The sequence below is a fragment of the Montipora capricornis genome, chromosome 8 (assembly GCF_036669925.1).
Source record: "Montipora capricornis isolate CH-2021 chromosome 8, ASM3666992v2, whole genome shotgun sequence".
Taxonomy (NCBI): Eukaryota; Metazoa; Cnidaria; class Anthozoa; order Scleractinia; family Acroporidae; genus Montipora; species Montipora capricornis.
Genome location: NC_090890.1, coordinates 17,502,270 through 17,509,769, shown reverse-complemented (window position 1 = coordinate 17,509,769; position 7,500 = coordinate 17,502,270). Strand labels below are relative to the sequence as shown.

The 7,500-nt window shown below is 37.1% G+C and overlaps 1 long non-coding RNA gene across 1 annotated transcript in view; it reads left to right on the top strand.

Moving 5' to 3' along the window:
- Nucleotides 1-5,026, top strand: part of LOC138060418 (uncharacterized) — an 8,402-nt gene extending 3,376 nt beyond the window's left edge. The window contains exon 3 of the long non-coding RNA XR_011134349.1: nucleotides 4,818-5,026. This is a non-coding gene — a long non-coding RNA (uncharacterized lncRNA). The remainder of the gene's footprint in view (nucleotides 1-4,817) is intronic.
- Nucleotides 5,027-7,500: the final 2,474 nt, after the last annotated feature.

The following is a 7,500-nucleotide window of genomic DNA, read 5'->3' as shown; positions in this document are numbered from 1 at the left end:
ATAAAGTTACTTAAATATTTTAGTGTTTATTCCTTTCACACTTTAACAGTCTACGTAATTTTATTCGGTAGAATCTGTTACATCTTCATTATAATTTGCAGTTTATAAAGTGAATTTTTTTTCCTGCTTTCAGTTCATAATGTCCAAATTTCTTTCAGGGAGTATTTAATACAGATGATAACCAGTTTGATGTACCCCATCTTGACCCAAAAAGATCTCTAATATACAATATTATACCCCACATGATCCACTGAATGCCCACTTAGCCATTATTAATGTGTCTGTTAAGAACATGCTTCAATGCCTACTGCAGTTGTTTTTGTAGATGTAGTGTGTAATGGATCAACTGAAAGGAAGATTTTTAAGGTCTCGTCATAATGTTCGAGCTGTCAGTTTTTCTGCTATGAGAATGAAATAAACACCATTTTAGTGCTCCTCAAATGTAGTTTTGAATCCGAAAAAAAGTATTCTTATGTTCAAATGTTATTTTTTCTCTGTTTGGTTCTCAAAGCAAAAACAGGTAGTCCTATTCTAGAAGCTTAAGCTACAAGGGATTTTAAAATTTTCTGAAAATTATTTTCTCAAGCAATTTATTTTGAGATAAAATCTCAGCTAAACTGTGTAGACGATTTTGATATTTTGCATTTTGCATTATTTATCTCCTATCAGAGTTGAAAATTGTGTTTTTGACCAGGAATTTAGACAAAGAATGGTATAAAAGCAAAACACGTCAAAAAATTGAAAAGTGCTGACATGGTTTTGTTCCTTGAACTGCTGTGAAATAGTCCTGAAAATTTGAGCTGAACCAGAAAAAACATTTTTCAGTTGTAGCTTTGTAAAAGGATGACTCTTAGGCAATATAATTCCAAAGCCAATAAAACACCAAGCAAAGTTTTCATGCTCAAGTCACAATACTGCTGCGACCCAAATTGATACTCATAGTCATAATGTTTATATTTATGCAAAAAACGATTTTCAGAACTTTGTTATCATCGAACCTATGTTACTATGATAAAAAAATCTCTTTTTTTTTTCTTCAGATTTTGAAACTTTGTAATTTAAATGCTAAGTGACTTAAAGTGCTACTATGATCAAAAAATTCACTAACTTCCCTTTTTCCTTCAGATTTTGAAAGTGTGTTTGCTGGATACCTGATTTTGGATTTCACAGTCCACCATTACTCATGTTCAAGACTGACCGATTGGAGGATCAGAGGGTTGGATCGAGGATAAGGTGATGTCAAAGACTCACTAGCTTAAAATTGGAGGATGTAAAGGCAGCTTATTCTACATGCAAAACAAAAGTTTAAAAGTCTGAAAGCTCAAACCTCCTGCGCTGCATATTAATTTAGGTGTGTGCACATGCAATGCATTTTTAAACTAGTGAATCTTTGACGTTGTCTTATCCTCGATCCAGCTCTCTCAAGATTTTTAAAGTAAGTAATGGCGGACCATTAATTAGGAAATTTTCACTCAAAATACACAGGTGTTTTTGAAATGAAGGCTTAACACGTCGGTCAGTTAGTGTTCAGTTAACATAGTTTTGAAATACAAAGAAAAAGTAGAATTGATTTTTGGTCATAGTAGCATTTTAATTATATAAGTTGAAAGCCTCGATTTAAAAAAAGACATCTGTTTATTTTAAGTGGAAAAATCTTAATTGTCTGCCATTACTATCTTTAAAATCTTGAGAGAGCTGGATCAAGGAGAAAATGATGTCAAAGACTCAGAAGTTTAACAATGTAATGCGTGTGTACGCAGCTCAATTAACATACAGCACTGGAGTTTCGGGCTTTCAGACTATTAAACTCTAACTTGTTTTGCATAGTATATTATAAGTTGCATTCACACATTGACATTTTAAGTTAGTGAGAAAATGGCATCACTTTTCCCTAGATCCAACCCTCTGAGGTCCAATCAGTCAGTTTTGAACATGAGTAATGGCGGACCGTGAAATCCCAAACTTTTGTCAGTCAGGTGTTAAGCAAATACTATAAAATAGAATTAGGGTTATTTTGGATTTTCATAGTACATACTAAAACCCATTATGGGTCATCTAAACAGAAAACACAGATCCCTTATTGGATTTTACCTGGTTAGTCCTTTTTTGGCATAGTTTATGTCAGAGAATGTGGCTTACAGCCTCTATAAAAAGAAGCTGAAAAGAACCACGTTTTGTCTTGTAGCATATTTTGTAGACCAGTGATACTTGCAAAACAACAGGATTATGCAAATCATTTGCTATGGATAATTATTGTACCACTTTTCTGAAGAGATACCTCAGTCAAATCACTCAGAGAAACATCACTGTGTCAGTTTAACTAACCAATTAAAGACAGTTGCATTCTCAAATTTTTAGATTATCCTTGTAGCTGTTTTGTCTGAGTGCTGATTATAACAAGAATTCAGTGTAAATTCTTGTACCTAGTGCTAAGGTGCATATCAGTGACTCGTATATTTTTTCCTTCTTTATAAGAAAGACTTTTTCTTTCCCCACTTATTTCTTATTTAATGCATGTTGACCTCATTTGTTGTGGACATTCATGTTGATGTTGGAACGAGTAAATGTAGAATATCCAACAGTCTGTAAATGACAATCGTTGGGTGCCAGTGGTTCTATGTGGGTAAATTTTGAAATCTCATTCACATCGATAAAATATGCTCAACACTTGCTTGTAAAATGTTCACTCTTTACCTCACCCAAATTGTAGGACATATTCTGATCTCTAAGTTCCTTTTCGTTATTGGCACTCCCATGAAATATTTTTGACAACATTGTTCGCATTATATGTAGTTTCTAAGGGTTGTATTGTAATATATACCTTGATGTTTTTGCATATGCCAACTCACCCTGCGAGCAGAGGCCCTCTTCCCAACGTATCTAGGAAGTTGAAAGGGCCCCTGCACGCACATAATCCCAAGTTAACATTCAATAATAATTGGATGTCATTATTATTTTAAGTGTTTCTTTTTTTCAAATGTTACTAAGACATTTATCGACCTGCCCGTTAGCGACCACCCAAAATGCCAAGCCTAGGTGGTCGCTAACGTGAGGTGGTCGCAACCGAAGTTTCGACATTATTAATAAATGGAAAAGTTGTTAAACATCAGATGTATCCTTGGGACACATAATACAGACTGGCTCATTTTCTTTCTTGTTATTAACAGCAGGTTCTTCCACATCATTTGATCTTGAACATGCTTGCTGTGAGAAATCTCTTTTTTATTATTTTTGGGATATTCACTAAGAGGAATATTATTATTGGTGTATTACTGTGTGAGGTACTATTTGTTGCAGGACTGCTCGTGAAAAAGACCACTTCTTGTAAATAATGAACAACAACTTTGATTTTAAACAAGACATGTTTGAACGATCTTCGATCATCTTCATTGCAAGTCTTACAGTAAAGATTGAAGTAACAATTAAAGATGAAGTCTGATGCAAATTTAGAATGGTGTTACGTGATTACAATTTACAATATTTAAAATTAACGTTAACAATATTGGAAAGCGCGAGATATCGAATATTAGTATATACTCACTCAGTGATCTCGGTGTTTCAAGAAATCTGATTGGTTCGCTGTCTCAGAGTAATTGAGCATTATTCACTCCCAACGTACTCCCTGCGTACTCTCTGTTGACGTTTTAATTAATTTTATTTGTTATCTTTATTTTGGTGTTATTTACTCAGGTGTCTTACACATTTTTACATTTCAACAGAGTTAATCATTTATGTTATTTAATTTTCTTTGTACGGTTTTTCCATTGTGTGCAGAACATTCGATATCTCGCGGTTTCCATTAATGTTAACGTTAATTTTAAATTGTGAATACATTGTAATCGCGAATCGTAACACAGGGATCCATACTCATTTTTTATCGAAGTCGTCAGCCAGGCAAGTACGTCTTGCCCGGACAAATTTTGGGTTGCCCGGGAAAAAATGCGGAAGTATAGCCTGAATGGTCGATAAAATTACTTGTAACTAGAGCATTCGCGTTATATTTTACTCTCATCAGAGAGGGCAGCATTTTCGAGACCTCAGTCACTATACGGACCTCCCAGCTGGCAAATAACATACAATTTGCTCAGCTCAGATACTTGGCTGGCTCTAGCCTGCGTGGCTGGCGGTATTGTTTGGCGCGGAGAATGGGGTGGGGCGCTCCCCATTCTCCGACAAGGAAGGTGACGGGGCCCGGAAGTGAAGTTTTATTTCCGTTTGACGTCGTAGGTTTTGCGCGAAGTCGTCTAGGCTCGGCGCCGACCTCAAAAGCCTTGTTTTGGCGGTGTGTATAAAACGTGAGTAAATGTAAGTCTTTTATCCGTTTATACTTGTCCGAATTTGTCCTTTTAGTTTTCGCACCTTTTCGTAAAATTCAAGAAAATACTTTCTCGTGATTTATTTCAATCGCTTTTGGCACAAAACGAATTTTAATCATCGTATTTCGAAAGGGGCAACCCTAAAACCAGGAATCCGGAATCCGGAATCACAGTACAATACAGAGAGTAAACACTATCCTAAACATTCATAAAAGCTAACCTTAGGCTTAATTAGGCCTAAACAAACGTTTTTAGGCCTAATTAGGCCTAAGGTTAGCTTTTATGAATGTTTAGGATAGTGTTTACTCTCCGTATTGTACTGTGATTCCGGATTCCGGATTCCGGGTTTTAGGGTTGCCCTTCAAAAGGACAGCTGTAGACTCAGACTGAAGATGGCGGCATCTGACGATCAAATGCAAAAATGCAAGTGAGTAAGGTAACTTGATAAAGGTTTTAGCTGTTTTGAATCTTCATTCTTATCAAAATTATGTTTCACTCTAGGCCGATGGAGTGGAGCGACGAATATGACGTGCTTTTTGTGAGAGAAATGTTAACCAGGAATGTGTTTGTAGCAAAGAAAGGAAGTCCCGCTCGTGGACTGACTTGGTGGATCTTAGCAGCACACACAGTCCCTCTAAACCATCGTAAATGCTTCTCTTTCTGCAACTGAACACAGCTGGAATCTGTAAAGCATCAGCAAGGCTAGGCAGGTCTGCCTCTTTAACTCGAAATTCGGCCTTGCAGTCAGCTGAATTCATGTTTTGTGTATCCAAAACATCGTACGATTGATAGCCAAATCTGGAGTTTTGAGCGATAACAATCGTATAATTGAACAAATTCTTCGTCAGAAATGTGGTTTTCTGCATCGCTTTGCAAAAGTATCTCCCGCTCCCGACAAGTCTTAAATTTGTTCATTTTCGCGGACAAAATTTCAAAGTAGTCAGCAAGTTGCCGTCGGGAAATGAAGGGGCTAAACGTTATGTTTGGGCGGGAACAACGCCATCTTCGCCCCAGTCTCTTTTTCCCACCGACGTCGTCGTCGCTGCGAAAACCCTCGGTGCTAAAGGTCCCTAATACCGCCAGCTACGCAGCCTATGCCGGTTCTTTAACCTGTACTTGAATCGAATTATAGTACCATTATTTTAATTACTGCTGTACCTGCTGTTCATTTAGCTGTTATCCTGCGAAATCGCGTGGAATATCGCCTGATACTTAGCCGACGAGGCCGTAGGCCGAGTTGGCTAAAATCAGGCGATATTCCGCAAGAATGAGCAGGATAATTGTTTTATTATTCAACACATGGATGACAAAGCACAATTTTCTACGTCTATTGGAAAAAAAGCGGGAAAAACTACCATTTTTCTCCGCGACACACAAAATTACGTATATCGCAGGATATCTGTTGAGTACGCACGACGAATATTGAGCGTGCCATGACCAAATTTGGACATTGTCACAATATGTTGAATAAGAAAAGAAAATATACATTCACATCTTAACATTAATTTCAATAATAACTATTATGAGTTCCAATTTTTTCATAGAGATAATGTTGAAAGAACAAAGCAAAGAGCGGGATTTGAATGTACACATTCTTTACAAGAGGAGTGGCACAAACAGTGGTCTTGTCACAGCGGCAGTGCTGGCCTTCATTATGGAATATCCAGTTACCACCTTATTTATAGCAGTGTTTGCAGGACTGTCTGCATTTCCTCTTATGTTGTTTATTGCCTTAGTTGTTTACATTTTTTTCTTCGCCATGCTTGGATTTGCCATGATAGAAGTGACAGTGGTGATGAGTGCATTCCTCCTGCTTGGTGCTGTGATATTTGTCTTATTTTTTGTTGCTTTAGTTATCACTGCATTTTTAGCTTTCACATGGAGCTCAGCTGCTATTGGACACATTCTCAAAGAGAAGGTGCAACTGATCATCCACTACTTTTTCCCTTTTTGTAACTTTGGACCTACTTCCCAAATGAAACAAGATGACAAACATGGCTTGGTTTTAAAAGGAGCACATCACACGTATTAATTCAACATCACTCAAAACTTGGAATGACAAACACAGAGGATAGCAATCTGTTGCATGTAGATCTAGAAGTATTGCTAGTATTGGCTTTGAAGGCCATGGTAAACATTTCAGAACATTTTCTAGAGATTCAGTTAAACATTTCACAGAGAGAAAATAAGCTCTTCCTATAGTATATCAGGATCTCTAAGGGTATTTTTGGGATCCGGGATAAATACCGTTCAGAATTTGTGAATAAGCTAGTTAAGGGCTACTGGGAATTTGGGCACATGATGGGCCAGCAATTCGTGTCAGACTCAGAACAACACCAAGCATGCAGTAGGAACTCTTCCTCTAAAATAACATGACTGTTTAGGCAAGAGTTTACCAGTTGTTGACCGAGCCATTGAAGAACCTAATTCAACTGATGATATCAATGGTTAGTTGTCTGCAGAGTTAAGGCGCATTTACAGGACAGAGGAAAAATGGCACGGGTCTGATAAAAAGTGGAACGGTTCCAATCATTTTTGTAAAGAAACAGTGAACTTTTATCCGTTCCGCTACGGGACCATAGGCGCCTATGGTTCTGAGAAGGGCCCAAACCATATTTATGCCCAAGAGCATAAACTGTGTAACCATGATTATCACTTTGGAGGGTATTGAGAGAATTAAAAACTCTAAAAGACTTTAAAAGACCACAAAACAGTCTGAAGAATCGCGTGAGTGTTTTCAAGTTGAATGGCTTTTATTCTCCCTCATTGAAATTACACCATCAAGCGAAGCTGGCTAGGCATTACAAAATCTTGCTATTTGAGTTTTCAAAACTTTTAAGAGATGAAAGGAAAGTTCCATGAAGCATATTTGTAAATGTTGAAATTAATTGTACAATTGCACATTTTCATCTTTTAATTGATTTATTTCAGTGGGCTAAAATACATTTCAGCCCGCCAAATTCTGCATTTTAGCCCGCAAAATGTACCAAAATACCCGACAAAGTGATAATATACTGTATCACGTAATAGCAATGTTGTGGTACCATAGACCCGTTTTCAATTGCTATACTGGATTGTCTCCGTCCTTTTTGATTGGCCAAAGTAATTGCTTTGGTTTTGGTGTTGTGGCACTCAATTGAAAACCGCTCTATGAAATACAAATTATTGCTTAACAAAATGCGCC